The 25,537-nt window shown below is 41.6% G+C and overlaps 1 long non-coding RNA gene across 1 annotated transcript; it reads right to left on the reverse strand.

The window, feature by feature from the left end:
• Window positions 1–5,016: 5,016 nt before the first annotated feature.
• LOC118482228 lies at window positions 5,017–23,862 on the reverse strand. Its single transcript, XR_004867809.1, has 3 exons — window positions 23,794–23,862; window positions 5,809–5,875; window positions 5,017–5,202 (listed from the first exon to the last, which is right to left on the reverse strand). It is a non-coding gene; the product is annotated as an uncharacterized LOC118482228 (long non-coding RNA).
• Between the last annotated feature and the right edge of the window lie 1,675 nt (window positions 23,863–25,537).

Consider the following 25,537-nt stretch of genomic DNA (forward strand, 5'->3'; position numbering starts at 1 on the left):
TTTGGGGATTGATCGGAGCAATCCGTAACATCGTTAAAGCTGCGAGACCACGCACGATTGACGATGCTGTGGAATTAGCTAATACCTTAACCGATGAACTAGTCCGCACCAGATAAGAAGATCGCAAGAAGGAATTGGCTCAGAAGATTACCCAAGGATTTCGTGTGGGTAATAATAGCAATAAATTCAAGAAAAGAGGAACCGGGCAATACTCGTCACCTCCTTTCTGCAGAAATTGCAAAAAGAAACACTATGGACAGTGCAATATATTTTGCAACTTCTGCAAGGCGAAAGGACATCGGGAAGAAGACTGCAGAAGGAAAACAAGAGTTTGTTATAACTGCAGAGAAACAGGACATTTCCAGTCTGAATGTCCTAAGTTAGCTAAACCAACAGACAGTAGAGCTAAAACGACTGAAGGAACTACTAAGAAAAATGCACGAGCATTCCAGCTGACCACTCAAGAAGCCGAACTCATTCCAGACGTGATAGCGGGTACGTTCTTAGTGCATAACGTCTATGCAAAAGTATTATTTGATTCTGGTGCAAACCAAAGTTTCATTAATACTGCATTCTGCCAAGCTCTTAACTTACCTCTAACTACCCTTAGGCAGATCCTTACTGTTGAAACGGCAGATGGAAATTCTGTCAACATAGATAAGGTTTTGCAAGAAGGAAAGATAGAATTATTAGGCCATAAGTTTTCTGCAAACCTGTTACCTATGAATTTAGCCGGATTCGATGTGGTATTAGGAATGGATTGGTTAATAGCCAACCATGCTCGAATCCTGTGTGATAAGAATTCCGTAGAAATCCGTACCCCCACAGGAGAAGTAATTCTAATTACAGGAGATAGACCTCAAAAGCCACTAAAATTCATTTCAGTAATGAAATTGGCTAGTTATTCAAGGAAACAAGAAATGGTGTATATGATTTCTGTAATCATTAACACTAAAAGTAAGGAACTTCAGGACATCCCTATAGTTTCAGAATACCCAGATGTTTTTCCAGAAGAATTACCTGGTTTACCACCTGATAGAGAAGTAGAGTTTAGAATTCATTTAATTCCAGGTACTACACCAATAGCTAAGACACCTTATCGATTAGCACCTACTGAAATGCTAGAATTGTAAAAAGCAATTAGATAAATTACTAAGCAAAGGATTTATACAACCTAGTTCATCCCCTTGGGGTGCACCAGTGTTGTTTGTGAAAAAGAAAGATGGATCAATGAGAATGTGTATCGATTATAGGGAATTGAATAAAGTCACAATTAAGAACCGATACCCATTACCTAGGATTGATGATCTTTTTGATCAATTGCAAGGAGCTAGGTATTTCTCTAAGATAGACTTAAGATCTGGATATCACCAGTTGAAAGTGCAAGAGGAGGACATACCTAAAACTGCTTTCAGAACTAGGTATGGTCGTTATGAGTTTACAGTCATGCCCTTTGGATTAACAAATGCTCCAGCTGCATTTATGGACATGATGAATAGGATCTGTAAACCCTACTTGGATAAATTTGTGATCATTTTCATTGACGATATACTCATTTATTCCAAAAGTCAGGAGGAACATTGTAAGCACTTGCATGCACTCTTAACATTGTTAAGAAAGGAAAAGCTTTATGCCAAATTCTCGAAGTGTGAATTCTGGCTACAAGAAGTGCAATTTTTAGGTCATATGGTGAATCACGAAGGAATTCACGTAGATCCTGCTAAAATAGAAGCAATCACGAATTGGAAAGCTCCACGAACGGTTATGGAAGTTAGAAGTTTTCTAGGATTAGCTGGATATTATAGACGATTTATTAAAGATTTCTCTAGGATAGCTGTACCTTTAACTAAGCTAACCTGTAAAGCCGTTAAGTTTGAATGGGGATCTAGGCAAGAGGAAGCTTTTAGGATTCTAAAGCACAAATTGACAAATGCTCCAATTTTAGCTTTACCCGAAGGAACTGAGGATTTTGAAGTATACTGTGATGCTTCAAAATTAGGATATGGATGTGTGTTGATGCAACGCAAAAAGGTAATTGCATATGCCTCTAGGCAATTGAAAAAGCACGAAGAAAATTATACAACTCATGACCTAGAGTTAGGAGCCATAATTTTTGCCCTTAAGATTTGGAGACATTATCTGTATGGAAGTAAGTTTACTATCTATACGGACCATAAAAGTTTAAGGTATATATTTGGGCAAAAAGAGTTAAATATGAGGCAAAGAATGTGGATGGAAATCCTAAGTGATTACGACTGTGATATTCAATATCACGAAGGAAAAGCAAACGTAGTCGCAGACGCCTTAAGTCGTAAATATCATGAAAAGCAAAAGCGAGTCCGTGCTCTTAGGTTAAATCTACAATTAGATTTAATGAAACAAATAAAGGAAGTTCAGGGAACGGCAATCAAGGACGATGCCGAAGGAATGAAAGGTTACCTAAAGGAATTAGAACAAGGAAAAGATGGAATTTGGAGATTCCACAAGAAACGAATTTGGGTACCTAAGCAAGGAAAATTAAGAAATAAGATTTTAGAAGAATCTCATAAATCTAGGTATACTGTACATCCAGGAAATAATAAGATGTACCAGGATTTAAGAAATAATTTTTGGTGGATTGGAATGAAAAAGGATATAGCCGAATACGTATCTAAGTGTTTAACCTGTTCACAAGTTAAAAGCCGAACATCAGAAACCTTCAGGACTACTCCAACAGTTAGAAATGCCTGTATGGAAATGGGAACTCATAACAATGGATTTTTTACTAAGTTACCCAAAACCAGAAAGGGCAATGATGCTATTTGGGTAATTGTGGATCGATTAACCAAATCAACTCATTTTCTACCAATGAAGGAAACCTTTAGCATGGAAAGGTTAGCCAAGTTGTATGTAGATGAAGTAGTATCCTTACATGGAGTCCCACTCTCCATTGTATCGGATAGAGATAGTCGTTTCACTTCCCGTTTCTGGACAAGTTTCCAAGAAGCAATGGGAACTCGACTTAATTTAAGTACCGCATATCATCCTCAAACAGACGTACAAAGTGAAAGGACGATACAAACCCTGGAAGACATGCTCCGAGCATGTGTAATTGACTTTGGTGGTAATTGGGATAGCCATTTACCATTAATTGAATTCTCCTATAACAATAGTTATCATTCGAGCATCGAAGCTGCTCCATTCGAAGCACTGTATGGACGCAAGTGCAGAACTCCCGTTTGTTGGGCAGAGATAGGAGAAAGTCAGTTATCAGGCCCAGAGATTGTGCAAGAAACTATTGACAAGATATCGCAAATCAAGGAAAGACTGAAGACTGCTAGAGATCGTCAGAAGAGTTATGCGGACAATCGCCGTAAGCCATTAGAATTCCAAGTCAGAGATAAAGTACTGTTAAAAGTATCTCCTTGGAAAGGAGTAGTACGATTTGGTAAGAAAGGAAAACTGAGTCCAAGATATATTGGACCATTCCCAGTGATCCAACGAATAGGACAAGTAGCTTATCGTTTACAACTACCAGAAGAATTAGCTGGAGTACATGATGTGTTTCATGTATCCAATCTCAAGAAATGCCTATCAGACAAATCCCTGGTAGTACCTCTTCAAGATATAGAGGTAAATGAAAAGCTGAAATTCGTAGAGAAACCCCTACAAATAGAAGATCGGAAAATTAAGTTTCTCAAACACAAACGACTAGTGCTAGTAAAAGTCAAATGGGAATCCAGGAGAGGACCAGAATATACTTGGGAACTGGAATCAGAGATGAAGCGAAAGTATCCTCATCTATTTCAGTAAATCTCGAGGACGAGATTTTTCTTAAGGTGGGGAGGATGTAACAACTGTCACTAATATCCATATTTAGGACGATAATTAGTCAATAAGAAAACCCTAATTAAGACACCCAATTAATTCTGCACTAGCCCTAAAATTTTCAGAATGATCGGAATCAGGATCAGGGCCCCTAAAACTCAAGGGGGGTAAACCTAGTTTAATAATTATCAAAAATAAAACGTAGAGTTGTCTAATTGGTCAATTTTATGATTCACCAAGGCTAGTCCCGAGCTAGGCAGCCTATGAATTAGACTGCTTAGCTTACAGACCGTAAGGAGTCCGGCATACGGTCCGTAAGGGAACCCCAAAAAATTGCTATAAATAGCCGACATTGGCACTTAACTGTTGAACTTAAAACGACGTAAAAAGCTTCTGTATACGTCGAGATATCCTGAAATCATTTCACCACACACACACACGATCACGAGGTGCTGCCGCAATCAGGGTAATAACTCGATCGCTATTACGATTCAACGTCCGATCGATTATAACTATCCAACGATTGTCCGAGTGCTGCTCAAATTGAGCTTGTACTTTGTTATTCATTGTGATTTCAACTTGAATGTTTGAGTGCTGTTCGAATTCGGACTATGCTCTATCATTCGTTGTGAATCCATTGAATTGTTAAGTATCGCACTTGATAATAGTTGTGAGGGTTTAATCTCGTGAATTGACGTAACTGCTGAATTAGTTACTAATCCTGTTTGTGTGTGCATTTGTTATTTAAATTAGGTTAAAAGGCTAATCAGTAAAGCTTATACTCTGCTCGTAAATCTGCAATGTGAGTCATTCCTCTTTTATAAATCCTTTTCTCACAGTTTGTGAGTCATTCTCTTTTTATCAAACTGTTTTACAAAACTCCAAGTTATTTTTAAAGTTATAGTTACAGTGATTAAGTCTATGTAATCACCAAGTTACAGCCGGTATGTGGGGTTTTGTATACATTACTTATTTCCCGTCACACTTGGACAAACGGGTGGCCAAGGGGTGATCTGACCACAGTCACAGACACCATTGGACAAATGGGCTAGCCAATGGGTGGTCGAGAGACAAATACTGTGGGTAGTTGGTTTGATATCAGAAACATTGTAATTCCCCTTAATACTGTGTAACACCCTTAAATTTTTTACTTGATTTTAATAATAAAATACGCCAATTATATCAAAATATTATTTTAGTGATATAACATCCGTTAAGAACATCAACCTTAGTCGACTAACGTTTAAGTTAAAACATACCAAAAGTGGTTTAACAAGTAATTACAATTCATACATAATACTACTAAAGAGTTTAAACATTGCGGAAGCTTTCAAAATGTAGCGTTCGGTTCTTCGTTATTCGCTTGACCGCCATCCGTAAGATCCATTACGTCACCTATGGTCAAAACCATTAAAACATTAGTTTTGAAATCAACAAATAATATATAAACACGAGAACTAACTTCTGATTACAAAGAATAAATTTACAGATTTGCAGGTTCCACCGTAATTTACGGTGTCACCGTAAATTACGGTAGGTCCTGTAAATTTTTAGTCTGCCGTAAGACAGGGGCAAACCACCGTAAACAATTGACCTCTACCGTAAATTACGGTACCATCGTAATTTACGGTAGTCCCTGGGCATCCATATTTTTGTTTAAATTGTTCTTTACGCTCAACCCCAATTTCCGGGTTTCGCTTTTCTAGCACATATACATTCTAAATTCTTGTATTTTATGTATGTTATCAATCAACCAATATCAAAGATCAACCCACTATATTCCGAGACATTAACCATGCCTTAATTTGATTATTCGACCCGTTTGGCTCGTCTAAGGAATCCTCCCTTTTTAACGACTACCAACGAGTTCTAACCAACTTTGACCTATTATTCAATGTAGCGTCCTCTTTGCTTTAATTCAAACAACTATTATTCTAAAATTTCTATTACGCATTATATGATTACTAAAATCTACTTAATGTAACGGATCAAGTTACATACCTTCAAAGTAGCCCTTTTTGACGTGGTTCGCCACCCGCTTGCCCGCTTGACGCTCCTGCGCCCGTTCCTATTGAGTTCAATTATCATATGTTTAGAACTCTCTTTTCAAATCATAATTCGCATAATACACTAAACATTGGGATTATGCGTTTAAACTTGGAATTTCAGTTCCAAGCCTTCATAGAGGCATTTCAACGAACACCTCTTGAGCAGATTTTTACATAATTATATATCACATCTTTAGTTTATCAATTAGCCATGATTTCACATAAATTCACCATTTTACATGATTGTAAGCTCCTAATTGCTGAATTCATCTCAAAATTACCAAATTACACTAGATTAACAATCTATTTCCTAGTGTTCATTCCAATTCACATAACCCATTAATCACCTACAATGGTGATCATAGTTTCCATCAAATTCTTCATGATTTCAGCCTCTATTTGTCTAAGGTTTGTCTCTAAACACTATAGTTATGCCTAAATCATCATAAGACGAACATGCAACTAAAATCTCAGATTTTTCCCAATTCATGAGAATTCCAAGCTAAGAGTTTTCATTAAATTTCACATACCTTATAATCCTCTTGCGATGAGAATCACGATTCTAAGCTTGGATTTTCGTTTGGACCAGATTTACTCCTTCAATTGAGAGTTTAAGCAAGATTTAGGGTTTGAGGAGTGGGGATCGCCCCTTCTCTTGTTCCTGGTCGACCAACACCTCCAAATGGGGTGTTTGGTTTTTGTTTTACTAATTTAGTAACCAAAGTTTTAAACTTTGGCAACTTAAGTCCCTCTAATTTGAACAACATTTAATTTAGTGGCTTTTAATTTCTATTATAGATTATTCCTAAACTATTAATCAACTAGGTTAAAATTTCTAGTTGGTGAATTCTCATTTATTTATACTTTATATAATTCTAATATAAAGTTTTATATTTTCGGGGTGTTACAAGTCCACCCCCCTTAAAAGGGTTTCGTCCCCGAAACCGAAGTACGTACCAAATAATGTTGGGTGGAGACGTCGCATCTCCTCTTCGGGCTCCCACGTGGTGTCCGAACCTTTCCTGTGCTCCCATTTGACCCTGACTTGGTTAATCACCTTGTTCCTCAAACTTTTCTCTTTACGATCTAAAATCGCAATTGGTTTTACTGCGTAGTTGAGGCTGTTATCCACCTCGATATCATCATAGTGGATGTGAGCAGTTTCGTCGGCCAAACATTTTCGGAGGTGCGACACGTGGAACGTGTTATGAATCCCACTCAACTCCTCGGGTAATTCGAGACGGTAAGCTACTTTACCAACCCGTTCAGTGATTCTGAATGGCCCAATAAATCTCGGGCTTAGTTTCCCCCTTTTTCAGAATCTAATTATGCCTTTCCATGGGGAAACCTTCAGCATAACCATGTCTCCAACCTGAAATTCAATTGGCCTATTTCTTTTATCCGCATACGCCTTTTGCCTGTCTTGAGCTGCTTTCAAGTGTGCCCGAACTATGTCAATTTTCTTATTTGTAGTTCGGATTATATCAGTAGGTGCTATCCCTCGTGGACCCACTTCTCCCCAACATACCGGGGTTCGACATTTTCGGCCATATAACAGTTCATACGGGGCCGTTTTAATGCTCGTGTGATAGCTATTGTTGTATGCAAATTCGACCAAGGGTAGGTGGACATCCCAACTACCTCCGAAGTCAATAATGCACGCCCGCAGCATATCTCCCAACGTTTGTATTGTTCTTTCACTCTGCCCATCCGTTTGTGGATGATAAGCAGTGCTAATGAACAATTTAGTCCCCATTTGTTCTTGGAATTCCTGCCAAAATTTCGAAGTAAACCGGGTATCCCTATCAGACACGATGGATACCGGCACCCCATGACGTGCTATTATTTCATTCGTGTAAACCTCTGACATCTTTTCTGACGTATAAGTCTCACGGATCGGAATGAAGTGAGCACTCTTCGTCAATCTATCTACCACTACCCATATGGCATCGAAACCACGGCTCGTTTTAGGCAACTTGGTTAATAGGTCCATTGTGATATGTTCCCATTTCCAAACCGGAATTTCTAACGGTTGGAGTTTGCCGTATGGTTTCTGATGTTCCGCCTTGACTTGTAAACATGTCAAGCATTTTTCTACATGTCTCACTACATCCCTTTTCATTCCGGGCCACCAATAGTTTTGCTTCAAATCATTGTACATCTTGGTCGCCCCCGGATGAATTGAATAACGGGACTTATGAGCTTCGTTAAGTAGAAGCGCCTTCACTCCACAGGTATGTGGGACCCATATCCTTCTGGATCGAGTCTTCAACCCGTCATTCCCATCCGACAAATCCTTCAACTGACCTATAATTCTTTCTTTCTTCCAATTCTCTTCTTTCATTGCTTCTAATTGCGCCTCTCGAATACGTTCAAGTATACGCGAGGTCACCACGAGTTGCATCGATCTAACTCGTATTGGGACATAGTCCGCTTTTCTGCTCAGCGCATCCGCCACCACATTAGCCTTTCCGGGGTGATAATGTATTTCACAATCGTAGTCTTTCACCGTTTCCAGCCATCGCCTTTGTCGCATATTTAACTCTTTCTGATCGAAAAAGTATTTTAAACTCTTGTGATCGGTGTATATGGTGCACTTTACCCCGTATAGGTAGTGCCTCCATATTTTTAAGGCAAATACCACCGCAGCCAATTCAAGGTCGTGTGTAGGATATTTCTTCTCATGTATTTTCAATTGTCTCTAGGCATAAGCTATAACTTTGCCCCGTTGCATCAAAACGCATCCGAGCCCCAACAATGAAGCATCCGAATAAACTACCATATCTTCGACCCCGTCCGGCAATGTCAGTACCGGAGCTTGTGTTAACTTCTCTTTTAGCGTCTGAAACGCTCTTTCTTGATCGACACCCCAAATAAACTTCTCTTTCTTTTGGGTTAGCTTTGTTAGCGGTAACGCAATCTTGGAGAAATCTTGAATGAATCTCCTATAGTATCCCGCAAGCCCCAAAAAGCTTCTAATTTCCGAAGGGTTCTTCGGAGGATTCCATTTTGACACAGCCTCAATCTTGGACGGATCCACCAATACTCCGTCGGCACTTATGACGTGGCCAAGAAATTGTACCTCTCGTAACCAAAAGGCACACTTAGAGAACTTCGCATACAGCCTTTCTCGTCTAAGTGTCTCTAACACTTCTCGTAAGTGGTTTGCGTGTTCAGCTTCACTTTTTGAACACACCAAGATATCATCGATAAACACGATGACCGACTTGTCCAACATTGGCTTGCAAACCCGGTTCATGAGGTCCATGAAAGCCGCGGGTGCATTTGTTAGCCCAAATGACATTACGAGGAATTCATAATGTCCGTATCTGGTGCGGAAAGCCGTTTTCGGTACGTCTTCTTCTTTGACCCTTAGTTGGTGATACCCAGATCTAAGGTCAATCTTTGAAAACCAGTTCGCACCTTGCAATTGGTCGAACAAGTCATCTATCCTCGGAAGCGGGTATCGATTCTTTACCGTAAGTTTGTTTAACTCCCGGTAATCGATACACATACGCATGCTTCCGTCTTTCTTTCTGACGAACAACACCGGTGCGCCCCAAGGAGACACACTCGGCCTAATGAACCCCTTATCAAGCAAGTCTTGGATTTGGGACATCAACTCTTGTAACTCCGACGGTGCGAGTCGGTATGGAGCTTTGGCCACGGGTTTTGCGCCCGGAATCAATTCGATTCCGAACTCTACTTCCCGTTCAGGCGGTATTCCCGGTAAATCCTCCGGAAATACATCTTGAAAGTCTCTTACTACCGGTATATCTTCAATCTTCCGTGATTCTTTCTCAGGCTCGTTTGCGTATATCATGAACGCCTTGCATCCTCGCTTCATAAGCTTGTGAGCTTTCATCATTGAGCACACTATGGGGTTACCTCCTTTTTCGCCATAAATGGTAACGTGTTTCCCGCTCGGAGATGTTAATTTTATCTCCTTGCGGAAACACACGACTTTTGCATGGTGCTGGGCTAGCCAATCCATCCCGACGACTACTTGAAATTCCCCCATTGACATCGGGATTAAGTCTATCAAGTATTCCTCATCGTCGATGCTTAATTTGCAGCCTCGACAGACATCACAAACTATAAAACTTTTATTGTCCCCTACTTCAACCTCTAAGGGCACAGGCAATTTCGTCAATACAAATGAAGGATGTCGAATAAACCCATTCGAAATGAAGGATTTATTCGCACCCGTATCAAACAATACACGTGCTGGAATTGAGTTAATCGTGAATATACCTGAAACCACATCGGGTTCTGTTTTCGCTTCAGCCGCGGTAAGTTGGAATGACCTAGCCTTTGCTTTGGGGGCTTCTGCTGGAGACTCCTTCACGTCTTTCTTTCCGACTAAGTCCGGGCATTCGGACTTTTTATGGCTGGGTTGATAGCAATTGTAGCAAACTGATACTTTTCCCGGGCATAGCGAGGCCGTGTGCCCCGTCTTATTACATATGGGGCATGGCTTGTCTTTGAATCGACATTCCCCCTTGTGTCCTTTACCGCAGACTTTACAATTTGGCGACCCACCCTTAGCATCCACCTTCTTTCCCGATTCTCCCGTTGGGGCCTTCTTTGTAGGGCTTGGATTTACATCGTGTGCCCTTCGCTCACCTCTTTCCACTTGTTTCTTTAACTCGATTTCACGTTCCCGGGCGGTGTTGATAATCTCCGTGAGGGTCTCGTATTTTGACGGAGTCATAAATTCCCGGTATTCAGCACTCAGCATGTTGTAATAGTAATATATCTTTTGTTCTTCAGTGGTGACTAACTCGTCACAAAATCTGAGCTTATCCAGGAAGATACCCGTGATCTTATCGATTGTCTCACCCTTTTGTCTCAGCTGGATGAATTCTTCTTTGATTCTGTTAATAACCGCTTTGGGACTGTGGTGTTTAAGGAATGGTACCTTAAACTCGTCCCAAGTCATCACCCTCGCCGCTTCGGCTCCCATTTCCTTCTTCTTGTTATCCCACCAATCCTTGGCTTGGTTTCTCAATTGACCCGTTCCGTAAGCGACAAAGTCACCTACTGTAACACCCCGTGTTTTCCAAAAGTCAAAGTCAAAGTCAAGTGTTGACTGTTATTGGAATTAAAGATTAATGAAGATTAATTTCATTTTAGTTTCATTTTGATTTTCGTATTATTTGGAGTAAGTGTTGTATAATCAAACTAATCGACCGATAATCGAACTGTGACTCAACGACCGACTGTGAATGATAGGAAGTAACAATGCAATAAAGCTAATCAATCAATAACCAAGGTGAATCGAATCAATCATCGAACTCAAGTGTGGGGATTTTAGTACTTTTATACGTGTGTGTGTGCCTTATGTGTTACTTGTGCATGTTTACTTTTATGTTAAGTGTGTGGTGAACCAATCAAATCAATCAAGACTCAAAGGTGAATCAAACTCAATGGAAATCGAACCCGAAATGGTTGTAAGGATGCTTGTATGTTAGATATAGTAGTTGGAACTAAAAGTAATTTGATTAGGAATTCTATCATTCTCAAATCATCGTTCATCGAACTCGAAATATCAAAAATCGTCGCAAAACACTCAAACCAGGCAAGCCGATCGAACAGGGCAACCTGATCGAACAGGCTAGCCGATCGAACAGGCTGTTCGATCGGACAGCTGCTCGATCAGGGATGCTGTTCGATCAGCTGACCCTTTCCTCTTTTGGAAGCCTATAAATAGGGCTGTCCTTGTCAAGCTTTCCACTTTTGGAAAAGCTCTGACCGACCAGCCCCTTCTTCTCACTAAATCCAAGATTTCTCTCAAACCGGTAAGTATTTCGCTCTAATCCTTGTACGTTTTTGTTCATTAATCGATTCTCCATCTTTCTATCTTTCAAAATCTGAATTTCATCCATGAAATCACCAAGATCTAGGTGTTCTTGAGTGATGTCATCATGGTGTTCTTGGTATTCATCAAGAACTTCATGTTCTTGACTTCATTCAACCATGAATAAGCTAGATCTAACCGATTTCCACATAAATAACCTAAGATCTTTGGAAGATCTTAACATTTCACGGTGGAAAAGGATTGGAAGATGGGTTTTCATCTATCTTTCAACTCTTTTACACTCAAAAAGGTGAAAACGGGACTTGAACCGATTTACAAATCAATCTAAACAAACACATGGTTCAAGATTCGGGTTTTACCAAGAGATTTACCGATCTCGGGTTAAACGTTAAACTTGGGTTCCAAACCGTCTCTGACCGAGTTTGGGTGATTCCTGCTCGAGTCAGTAGGCTAAGTAGGGACTTCAGCTTTGTAGTTCAATTCGTAGTCAAAATATCTCTAAAACATCAACAATTCACGGGAATAATCAAGTGTTAAGTGATAGGTTAACCGAATCGAGGAGCTGGCCGAACGGCTAGGCTGTTCGATCGAACAGCCCAACCGAACGACTATGCCAGCCGATCGACTAGGCTAACCGATCGACTAGCACTTAGACCCACCAACTCACAAAGTGTAGTATTGACGAGGTACTATTCGATCGACTACGCCACTCGATTGTAATCATTACTGCTCGAATCATGAGATACTATACTTCAAACACTTAGACTTTTCGAAACATTGGAATGTCACCCGATCGAACATGACAACCGATCGAGTGACATATTTGAAAACAATGATGTGCTAACCGATCGGTTGGGCTAACCGATCGAACAGCTGTTCGATCGGCCAACTTGAAAGGTAGTACAAACCATCATACACAAACACATCCTTCACATCAAAGGAAGAAACAATCCACTTGAAGGAACCAGCCGATCGAGCCAGCCGGCCGATCGAATGGATGTTCGAACGGACCTTCAAACCGATCGAACAGCCCACTCGATCGAACTGCTGTCCGATCGAATGGTCTATCCGATCCAGTTTCCTCTGTTTACTTTTCCGCGTTACTCATCGTTGTGTTATCAAACTATTCAGGCTAATCTATTCTCAGTGCTCCCTTCAATCCACAACCAACCACTGTGAGTATACTCGATCCCTTTTTGCTTTCAGCACTTTTGGGTGTTACATACGTAATCTATCAAATTCACAAACAACACAAACTATTTGAACGCTAACCTACTTGCATGTATTACTTGTCTAAATGATTGCTGTTTATTATGTTTACACGTGGAGTGCTATCTGCCTGCTTTAGCAACGTAGTACTATAGTTTGGACTCAGCACCCGTTCACACGGGGGTTGCTAAGGACAATTACTTGCATGGATTACGGTGGTAATCATGTATTGCGAACTGTCTCGGACAGTCAACCCGAAGTCGTTGGTATCGATGGTCCCATGTTGGTAATTTACATGCATCGTTTGCCCTTGTGTACGTGCTTGGTTATGCGTAAACTATTCGAACTCTATATGCTATATCAAACTTGTGTACTCACCTTTACATTATATGTATTGACTTTTATTTTAACGTATGTGACAGGTGTTTAAGCTACTAGCTTGCTAGGGAAGCGAAGCAATAATAAGCTTCTAGGAGCCCGTGACCTTAGGACAGTGTCCACGTATCTGCTCCAGGGCCATAATTATCTGTAGATCTTGTACTGGCACCTGTAGTCAGTAAGATTTACGGATATCCGTCTAGAAGTCTTAAAACAATATTTAAATTCGGTCTGTAATAATTAAGAATTTGAGTTGTCGGAACAGTTCCCATATTGTTTAGTTGATTTCTATGATAACTTGTTATTATTTGGGACACGGTATGGGACGTGTTATATAACTGAATTGTATGATAGTTGTTGTGGGAACTTCTGAACAATCTGTTTCGCTCAGTGCCGCGCCCCGATGATTCCGCCATCGGTTGGGGTGTGACAGATTTGGTATCAGAGCCATAACTATAGGGAATTAGGTTAGACACGATCTAGTCCGGATCGCTGTCTTAGAGACCTAGACTATAGTTAGGAACCAAGAGACCAAGTTTATGTGCTTATTTTATGTTGTTTCCTTCTATTCTATCATTACATCCGAACTCCGAGCCAAATTTCGTAATTTGGACGGGACTAGGAGTGAAATCCGCAAATTCCTGCCTAAATTACAAATTTTGCCAATTATTTTGTGAGATTTCCATCAACAAACGGGGGAGAATTATACCAAATTAGGGCTGAAACCCGTAATTTGATGAAAACTTTCCTCTAAATTTTCTTAAAACAAGGAAGAAATTGCTGAGCTAGGGGTGAAACCCTAACCTTGGCAGTTATTCCAACTTTATTTTATCTCGCCAAGGCAATTGACGGACTCCAACGACCTGAACTCACGAGTATGGCCTAGAATGCGCATGCATAATGCCCAAGAATCGAGGCAGAAACATGTCCCCTAGAGTCGAAAGTGACGACAAGTCAACTGTGAATAGTTAAATTGCCATGGTTAGTCGAAGTCTAGTAGCCGCAGACAATCCATTTTCCGATTTTGAGTGTTACTTTGTTGGTTTTATATGATTTATCTGTTTACGTGTTTTAAGATTCGTTGATTACTCCATTTGTTATCAATCTGCGTGACCTTTGTTGCTATCTTATCTCGATTCAAATCCCTGTTGATGTGATCTAAACGAAACCAGTGTGCTATGATGTGCTGTACGACTAAGATAGACGATACAATGTGATACTATCCGACATGCGAAACGAACGACACTCGACTTGTGGCTGTAGGTTTCTGTTTTCTGACCGCCTCTGTGATAAAAGTGCGTACGTGTTTAGAAAATTGAGTGCTCTATTTGCTTAATTGCTTATGTGCCCTAATTGCTTCTGTGCTTATGTGCCCTAATTGCTTCTGTGCTTATGTGCCTCTATGATTATGTGCTTATGTGATTATATGTGTTACGTGACGAGAGATGCGACGTGATTCTAAGCTTTAGAGATCTAAGAACGTGTGAGACTCGAATTCGTTGTGTTGAGCCTGTGACGATGTCTATTGCAGACCATGTCGTCATCTGGACAACCTAGATCACACTCGCGTCTTACCCGCCAGGAGAAAAGAGATCGACGTCTGGCTGCTATCATCTCTAAGACTGTGGCAAAAGCCGTCAGTGATGTGTTCGAGAACGCAAGCAAGTCATCTGAGGAATCCCGAACCCTCACGCCCAAAGACTCCAACAAAGCTACTTTTAGCTTCAAACAATTCAAGGCATGTGGGCCAAAAGAGTTTACCGGTGAAGATGGCCCTACGGCTCTGTTTCATTGGTTCGACTCGGTAGAAGTCACCCTTCGTCAAAGCGGATGCCCAGATCACCTCCGTACTCTCAATGCTACCGGTGTCTTCCAGTCGCGAGCTTTGGACTGGTGGACCGCAGAAAGGAACAAGCGCGGGAACGACGCTGCATACGAGCTGACGTGGAAGGAATTGAAAGCAATCATGATGGACGAGTTCTGTCCTCCCCACGAACGCCAAAAGTTGGAGGATGAGTTCTGGAGTATCAAGCAAAAGGAGGGAGACAATGCTGGTCTCACCGCCCGTTTCAAGCAATTGAGTATCATATGTCCCGACCAGGTCAAGACTTCTGACATGACCATCAAGAAATACATCCGTGCTCTTCCGGATTGTGTCGCAGATTTTGTTCACGCTGCCAAACCCGCAACGATCGAGGAAACCTACCTACTCGCTGCCGAGATTAATGACAAGCGAGTTAAGGCTGGTGTCTGGGATAAGCCGTCCAAGTCATTGCATCAAGTTACTACCGCATCAACCGACAACCCTACTGCTCAAGCCTCCAAGTCCTCGAAAAGAAGGAAGAAGAACAAAAGTTGCGCTGCCGCAACCAATGCTGCTCCCATTCAGTCTGTGCCAGCACAGCAACAGCAACCACAGCGCACCGCTCCAGTGATCAATGCGCCACCAGCTAAGCGTGCGTATACCGGACCCCACCCTCTCTGCCCAACGTGTTCCTATCATCACCCAGCGGGTGTGGCTTGCCGATTCTGCGCTCACTGCAACGTCTACGGGCATTTCACTGCGAGTTGTCGCTATGGTCCACGTCAAGCTCAAGCTCAAGTCGCTGTCAACCAGGCTCTACTCCCTGCTCCTCAAGCTCCTCAAGCTGCACAGGCCCCAGCAAACAATGTTCGGACCTGCTTTGCATGTGGTGACCCTAACCATTTCGCAAACCGGTGCCCGAACAGGGTGGTGAAACAGGAAGCTCAACAACCCCAGCAACAACAACAACAGCCTCAACAGCAAGCAGCTCACGCCAGAACCTTCAACATCAATGCACGCCAGGCTCAAGCTGATAACAACGTGGTCAATGGTACGTTCCTTGTGAATGGTATATATGCATCATGTTTGTTTGATACTGGAGCCGATAACTGCTTTGTGTCATTTGAATTTGAGAAGCTTCTTAGACGTAAGCGCTCTTATCTTTCGTCACCCTTCGAAGTAGAAATCGCTACCGGAAGAACCATTGCTGTCAATTCTGTGCTCCGTGATTGTACTCTCGAGCTCAACAATCATATATTCCCGATTAATCTCATTCCTATGCAACTCGGAAGTTTCGATGTCATAGTAGGCATGGACTTTCTTCGTGAAAACCATGCTGAAGTTGTGTGTGCCGATAAGATGATTCGTTTTGTGCTAGCTAGTGGTGATATTCTATGTGTCTATGGTGAAACTACTGCGAAAGATCTCAAGCTCATGTCCTGTCTTCAAGCTCGCAAATATCTCCGCAAGGAATATCGAGCCTTCTTGGCCAACATTGTTGTAGCTGAGACGGACAAGAAAAAGAAAGTTGAAGTCAAGGATGTTCCTGTTGTCCGAGAATTTCCTCAGGTGTTCCCTGATGATCTTCCTGGATTACCTCCAAGTCGTGATATCGACTTTCGAATCGACCTTATTCCAGGAGCTAACCCAGTGGCCAAAGCTCCGTATCGACTCGCTCCATCTGAGATGCGAGAACTCTCAAACCAACTCCAAGAATTACTTGAAAAAGGCTTCATTCGCCCGAGCACTTCTCCATGGGGCGCACCAGTCCTTTTCGTCAAAAAGAAGGACGGGTCGTTCCGGATGTGCATCGATTACCGGGAATTGAACAAGCTGACCATCAAGAACCGATACCCCTTACCAAGAATCGATGATCTGTTTGACCAACTACAAGGTGCTCAGTGTTTCTCCAAGATTGATCTACGTTCAGGCTACCATCAGTTGCGGATTCAAGAGGAAGACATACCCAAAACCGCTTTTCGAACCCGATACGGCCATTACGAATTTGTTGTCATGTCTTTTGGTTTGACCAACGCACCCGCGGTCTTTATGGATCTGATGAATCGCGTGTGTAAACCGTTCTTAGACCGTTTTGTCATTGTCTTCATCGACGATGTCCTGATCTATTCCAGATCGAGGGCTGAACATGCGCAGCATTTGCGATTGGTTCTCGAGTTACTTCAGGGAAACCAACTCTACGCCAAATTCTCCAAGTGCGAGTTCTGGTTGAAGGAGGTTCAATTTCTGGGTCACATTGTGAATAGTCGGGGTATACACGTTGATCCTGCAAAAATTGAGGCAGTCAAGGGATGGGTTACGCCAAAGAATCCGTCAGAAGTTCGCTCTTTTCTCGGATTAGCTGGTTATTACCGGAGATTCATCGAAGGATTCTCAAAGATTGCTGTACCGCTTACCTCCCTTACTCATAAAGACAAGCCTTTTGTGTGGGGAACCGCGCAGGAGACTGCTTTCCAAACCCTCAAACACATGCTGTGCCATGCACCAGTTCTTACACTGCCGGACGGAAGCGATGATTTCGTTGTCTATTGTGATGCTTCAAACCTTGGACTTGGCTGTGTTCTCATGCAACGAGACAAGGTTATAGCTTACGCATCTCGACAGCTCAAAATCCACGAGAAGAACTATACAACCCATGACCTCGAGCTAGGCGTAGTTGTCTTTGCCTTAAAGATTTGGCGACACTACCTGTATGGTACAAAGTGCACGATCTTCACCGATCACAAGAGCCTACAACATATCTTTAACCAGAGAGAACTCAATATGCGTCAACGCCGATGGGTAGAACTTCTCAACGATTACGACTGTGAGATCCGTTATCACCCAGGCAAGGCGAATGTAGTTGCAGACGCCCTCAGCAGAAAGAATTACGTGATAGGTGTTCGAAACATCCAGGCTCAGTATAACCTCGAAGCTCTCATCCGCGAAGCACAACACGCTTGCTTTAACGAGCGTACGTTGAAGAAAGAACGAATCTATCACGATGGAACTCAGCTCGTGAGCAAAGCCAACGGGATATTCTATTATCTGGACCGAATCTGGGTTCCGAGGAGGACAGATTTGCGAAAGATTATCATGAACGAAGCCCACAAATCCCGATATTCCATTCATCCCGGTGCGGACAAGATGTACCAGGACCTTCGCTACAAGTACTGGTGGCCTGGGATGAAAAGGGATATTGCTCTATATGTTGGTAGCTGTTTAACTTGTGCAAGAGTCAAGGCTGAACACCAAAGACCTTCAGGCTTACTCGAACAACCGCCGATACCCGTATGGAAGTGGGAAAGCATAGCTATGGATTTCATAACTAAGCTTCCGACCACGCCATCAGGTCACGACAGTATTTGGGTTATAGTCGACCGTCTAACCAAATCAGCCCACTTTTTGCCAATACGAGAAGACTTTAAGGTGGCCAAACTAGCCCAAATCTACACCGACGAGATCATTAAGAATCATGGTACGCCTCGAGACATCATTTCGGATCGCGATGCTCGGTTTACATCGAGATTGTGGGAAACTTTTCAAGCAGCTCTTGGTACGACGCTGAATTTGAGTACCGCATTCCACCCGCAAACCGACGGGCAGACTGAAAGAACGATACGTACTATTGAAGACATGCTCCGTGCGTGTGTTATCGATTTTGGTGGTAGTTGGAGCAAACACCTACCGTTGGTCGAATTTTCGTACAATAATAGCTATCACTCCAGCATCGAAATGGCACCTTTCGAAGCCTTGTATGGTAGGAGATGTCGCTCGCCTATTGTATGGCACGAGGTCGGTCACTCACAATTGACTGGGCCCGAGATTCTGCAAGAAACGACTGACAAGATGCACCAGATAAGGGAAAACTTGGTAAAGGCCCGGGACAGACAAAAGATGTACGCCGATAAACGACGCAGGCCCCGCGAATTTGCAGTTGGCGACTACGTGCTCCTAAAGGTATCACCTTGGAAGGGAGTAGTCCGATTCGGCAAAAGAGGGAAACTTGCGCCTCGATTTGTTGGACCTTTTAAGATTCTGGAAAGGATCGGTAAAGTTGCCTACAAACTCGAATTACCGGAGGAACTCAGTAATGTCCACCCGACTTTCCATATTTCAAACCTTCGAAAATGCGTAGCCGACCACGACGCAATAATACCACTCGACGATCTTCAGGTCAATGAGACGCTACACTTCGTGGAAAAGCCTGTCGAAATCATGGACCGACAGACCAAGCAACTCAGACGCTCTCGCATTCCTATTGTAAAGGTACGATGGGAAGGCAAACGAGGCGCGGAGTTCACTTGGGAACTCGAAAGTGACATGAAGGCCAAGTACCCGCAGTTATTCAGATAGATCTGAAGCATCAAATTGGTAAAATCACACGGCGATGTACGGTTCTCGGCCTAATTTCGGGACGAAATTCTCTAAAGGAGGGGAGACTGTAACACCCCGTGTTTTCCAAAAGTCAAAGTCAAAGTCAAGTGTTGACTGTTATTGGAATTAAAGATTAATGAAGATTAATTTCATTTTAGTTTCATTTTGATTTTCGTATTATTTGGAGTAAGTGTTGTATAATCAAACTAATCGACCGATAATCGAACTGTGACTCAACGACCGACTGTGAATGATAGGAAGTAACAATGCAATAAAGCTAATCAATCAATAACCAAGGTGAATCGAATCAATCATCGAACTCAAGTGTGGGGATTTTAGTACTTTTATACGTGTGTGTGTGCCTTATGTGTTACTTGTGCATGTTTACTTTTATGTTAAGTGTGTGGTGAACCAATCAAATCAATCAAGACTCAAAGGTGAATCAAACTCAATGGAAATCGAACCCGAAATGGTTGTAAGGATGCTTGTATGTTAGATATAGTAGTTGGAACTAAAAGTAATTTGATTAGGAATTCTATCATTCTCAAATCATCGTTCATCGAACTCGAAATATCAAAAATCGTCGCAAAACACTCAAACCAGGCAAGCCGATCGAACAGGGCAACCTGATCGAACAGGCTAGCCGATCGAACAGGCTGTTCGATCGGACAGCTGCTCGATCAGGGATGCTGTTCGATCAGCTGACCCTTTCCTCTTTTGGAAGCCTATAAATAGGGCTGTCCTTGTCAAGCTTTCCACTTTTGGAAAAGCTCTGACCGACCAGCCCCTTCTTCTCACTAAATCCAAGATTTCTCTCAAACCGGTAAGTATTTCGCTCTAATCCTTGTACGTTTTTGTTCATTAATCGATTCTCCATCTTTCTATCTTTCAAAATCTGAATTTCATCCATGAAATCACCAAGATCTAGGTGTTCTTGAGTGATGTCATCATGGTGTTCTTGGTATTCATCAAGAACTTCATGTTCTTGACTTCATTCAACCATGAATAAGCTAGATCTAACCGATTTCCACATAAATAACCTAAGATCTTTGGAAGATCTTAACATTTCACGGTGGAAAAGGATTGGAAGATGGGTTTTCATCTATCTTTCAACTCTTTTACACTCAAAAAGGTGAAAACGGGACTTGAACCGATTTACAAATCAATCTAAACAAACACATGGTTCAAGATTCGGGTTTTACCAAGAGATTTACCGATCTCGGGTTAAACGTTAAACTTGGGTTCCAAACCGTCTCTGACCGAGTTTGGGTGATTCCTGCTCGAGTCAGTAGGCTAAGTAGGGACTTCAGCTTTGTAGTTCAATTCGTAGTCAAAATATCTCTAAAACATCAACAATTCACGGGAATAATCAAGTGTTAAGTGATAGGTTAACCGAATCGAGGAGCTGGCCGAACGGCTAGGCTGTTCGATCGAACAGCCCAACCGAACGACTATGCCAGCCGATCGACTAGGCTAACCGATCGACTAGCACTTAGACCCACCAACTCACAAAGTGTAGTATTGACGAGGTACTATTCGATCGACTACGCCACTCGATTGTAATCATTACTGCTCGAATCATGAGATACTATACTTCAAACACTTAGACTTTTCGAAACATTGGAATGTCACCCGATCGAACATGACAACCGATCGAGTGACATATTTGAAAACAATGATGTGCTAACCGATCGGTTGGGCTAACCGATCGAACAGCTGTTCGATCGGCCAACTTGAAAGGTAGTACAAACCATCATACACAAACACATCCTTCACATCAAAGGAAGAAACAATCCACTTGAAGGAACCAGCCGATCGAGCCAGCCGGCCGATCGAATGGATGTTCGAACGGACCTTCAAACCGATCGAACAGCCCACTCGATCGAACTGCTGTCCGATCGAATGGTCTATCCGATCCAGTTTCCTCTGTTTACTTTTCCGCGTTACTCATCGTTGTGTTATCAAACTATTCAGGCTAATCTATTCTCAGTGCTCCCTTCAATCCACAACCAACCACTGTGAGTATACTCGATCCCTTTTTGCTTTCAGCACTTTTGGGTGTTACATACGTAATCTATCAAATTCACAAACAACACAAACTATTTGAACGCTAACCTACTTGCATGTATTACTTGTCTAAATGATTGCTGTTTATTATGTTTACACGTGGAGTGCTATCTGCCTGCTTTAGCAACGTAGTACTATAGTTTGGACTCAGCACCCGTTCACACGGGGGTTGCTAAGGACAATTACTTGCATGGATTACGGTGGTAATCATGTATTGCGAACTGTCTCGGACAGTCAACCCGAAGTCGTTGGTATCGATGGTCCCATGTTGGTAATTTACATGCATCGTTTGCCCTTGTGTACGTGCTTGGTTATGCGTAAACTATTCGAACTCTATATGCTATATCAAACTTGTGTACTCACCTTTACATTATATGTATTGACTTTTATTTTAACGTATGTGACAGGTGTTTAAGCTACTAGCTTGCTAGGGAAGCGAAGCAATAATAAGCTTCTAGGAGCCCGTGACCTTAGGACAGTGTCCACGTATCTGCTCCAGGGCCATAATTATCTGTAGATCTTGTACTGGCACCTGTAGTCAGTAAGATTTACGGATATCCGTCTAGAAGTCTTAAAACAATATTTAAATTCGGTCTGTAATAATTAAGAATTTGAGTTGTCGGAACAGTTCCCATATTGTTTAGTTGATTTCTATGATAACTTGTTATTATTTGGGACACGGTATGGGACGTGTTATATAACTGAATTGTATGATAGTTGTTGTGGGAACTTCTGAACAATCTGTTTCGCTCAGTGCCGCGCCCCGATGATTCCGCCATCGGTTGGGGTGTGACACCTACGTCACAATGGGTTCGTTCAAACACTCCTTCAACATCGCTTATCCATCTTTGGCAAATTATCGGGTCGACCTCCCCGTTATAGATTGGCGGTTTACACGCCATGAATTCTTTGTATGAGCACCCTTTACGTTCTCCAGTTTTGTCTTTCATAAGGTTGACCGTATCCTCCAACCTTTTAACTCGTTCTTCTACGAGTGACAACACCGTACCTTGAATCTTGTCTATAAACCCAGATAGACTGCCTTCAATTGCCTTTCCTACTTCCTCGGCAATTATCTCTTTCATTTGTTCGGTGCTTGTCGGCACCGGTTCATTATTGCTTCCTTTCGACATCTTGAAACTGAAATGTTTACATCAAGTGTTAAACATTTCATTTATGACATTGCTTTGTTTGTTTCGGTTTAGCCAAGTTCCTAACTTGCTTTAACCGTTCACATTTTATGCACTTTCCGGGTTTGAGTGTGTTAACACACCCTTCCCATGCATATCAATTCGTTCCTCATTCCTTACATAAGACCTAATCTACTAACATAATAAGTTAATTCTTACCGGACGATCGATCAAGCTTGAACCGAACACTTTGTTGACAACCTTAAGCTCTGATTACCAACTTGTAACACCCTTAAATTTTTTACTTGATTTTAATAATAAAATACGCCAATTATATCAAAATATTATTTTAGTGATATAACATCCGTTAAGAACATCAACCTTAGTCGACTAACGTTTAAGTTAAAACATACCAAAAGTGGTTTAACAAGTAATTACAATTCATACATAATACTAGTAAAGAGTTTAAACATTGCGGAAGCTTTCAAAATGTAGCGTTCGGTTCTTCGTTATTCGCTTGACCGCCATCCGTAAGATCCATTACGTCACCTATGGTCAAAACCATTAAAACATTAGTTTTGACATCAACAAATAATATATAAACACGAGAACTAACTTCTGATTACAAAGAATAAATTTACAGATTTGCAGGTTCCACCGTAATTTACGGTGTCACCGTAAATTACGGTAGGTCCTGTAAATTTTTAGTCTGCCGTAAGACAGGGGCAAACCACCGTAAACAATTGACCTCTACCGTAAATTACGGTACCACCGTAATTTACGGTAGTCCCTGGGCATCCATATTTTTGTTTAAATTGTTCTTTATGCTCAACCCCAATTTCCGGGTTTCGCTTTTCTAGCACATATACATTCTAAATTCTTGTATTTTATGTATGTTATCAATCAACCAATATCAAAGATCAACCCACTATATTTCGAGACATTAACCATGCCTTAATTTGATTATTCGACCCGTTTGGCTCGTCTAAGGAATCCTCCCTTTTTAACGACTACCAACGAGTTCTAACGAACTTTGACCTATTATTCAATGTAGCGTCCTCTTTGCTTTAATTCAAACAACTATTATTCTAAAATTTCTATTACGCATTATATGATTACTAAAATCTACTTAATGTAACGGATCAAGTTACATACCTTCAAAGTAGCCCTTTTTGACGTGGTTCGCCACCCGCTTGCCCGCTTGACGCTCCTGCGCCCGTTCCTATTGAGTTCAATTATCATATGTTTAGAACTCTCTTTTCAAATCATAATTCGCATAATACACTAAACATTGGGATTATGCGTTTAAACTTGGAATTTCAGTTCCAAGCCTTCATAGAGGCATTTCAACGAACACCTCTTGAGCAGATTTTTACATAATTATATATCACATCTTTAGTTTATCAATTAGCCATGATTTCACATAAATTCACCATTTTACATGATTGTAAGCTCCTAATTGCTGAATTCATCTCAAAATTACCAAATTACACTAGATTAACAATCTATTTCCTAGTGTTCATTCCAATTCACATAACCCATTAATCACCTACAATGGTGATCATAGTTTCCATCAAATTCTTCATGATTTCAGCCTCTATTTGTCTAAGGTTTGTCTCTAAACACTATAGTTATGCCTAAATCATCATAAGACGAACATGCAACTAAAATCTCAGATTTTCCCCAATTCATGAGAATTCCAAGCTAAGAGTTTTCATTAAATTTCACATACCTTATAATCCTCTTGCGATGAGAATCACGATTCTAAGCTTGGATTTTCGTTTGGACCAGATTTACTCCTTCAATTGAGAGTTTAAGCAAGATTTAGGGTTTGAGGAGTGGGGATCGCCCCTTCTCTTGTTCCTGGTTGACCAACACCTCCAAATGGGGTGTTTGGTTTTTGTTTTACTAATTTAGTAACCAAAGTTTTAAACTTTGGCAACTTAAGTCCCTCTAATTTGAACAACATTTAATTTAGTGGCTTTTAATTTCTATTATAGATTATTCCTAAACTATTAACGAACTAGGTTAAAATTTCTAGTTGGTGAATTCTCATTTATTTATACTTTATATAATTCTAATATAAAGTTTTATATTTTCGGGGTGTTACATACTGTAGATTATAACAAATGTGTCGTTTTCAGTAAAATGAATGATTCACTCAGTATTTCCCCGCTGACAAAACCTTTTTCAAACATGTTTCAGGTGATCTGGTATGAGCAAAGAAAAGTGCCGTGGAGCACTCCCAGCTTAGAAAAGTGGCTCAATGTAAATAAATAAATGAACATGTTTTGAAAATAAAGATTTCCCTAAGAAATCACATTATTGTAAATTTCGGGAATTTATCCCTAAGTTATGAAACGGGCAGTTTGAATTATTAAAAGATCCTGTTTTAAAAAGACTTCCGCTGTCGCCTAAATTAAATAACATGAGATTCCTGTCCCGCGGCTCCTGAAACGGGTCAAAACGGGTCGAGGGCCGTGACACAGCTCCCTCTCCTTCCACCCCCCTCTTCTTCTTCTCAATTCCCGGACCACCTCCAATGTCCTCATCATCCACCACAGAAAATCATCATCATCATCAGACCGCCGCCGTCGGAGATAGACCGGCGCCGTCCGAGACGGCTCCGGAAACCTCGTCGGAAGAAATACAGACCGCCGCCGTCGGAGACGGCTCCGGCTCTGCCGGTTCTCTCTCTTTCTCTGGTCCTTACGCCGCCGTCGGAGACGGCTCCGGCTCTGCCGATTTCTCTCTCATCAGTCTCTCTCTCTCCTTGTTCTTCACGGTGTCGGAGTGTGGGAGGGTGTTCGTGAGAAGGAGAGTTGTGAGGGTGTGGCCGGCCGATTAACCGGCTCCGATCAGTCATCGAGAGGAAGAAGCAGGGGTTGAGTTGATGTGA

The sequence above is a fragment of the Helianthus annuus genome, chromosome 9 (assembly GCF_002127325.2).
Source record: "Helianthus annuus cultivar XRQ/B chromosome 9, HanXRQr2.0-SUNRISE, whole genome shotgun sequence".
Taxonomy (NCBI): Eukaryota; Viridiplantae; Streptophyta; class Magnoliopsida; order Asterales; family Asteraceae; genus Helianthus; species Helianthus annuus.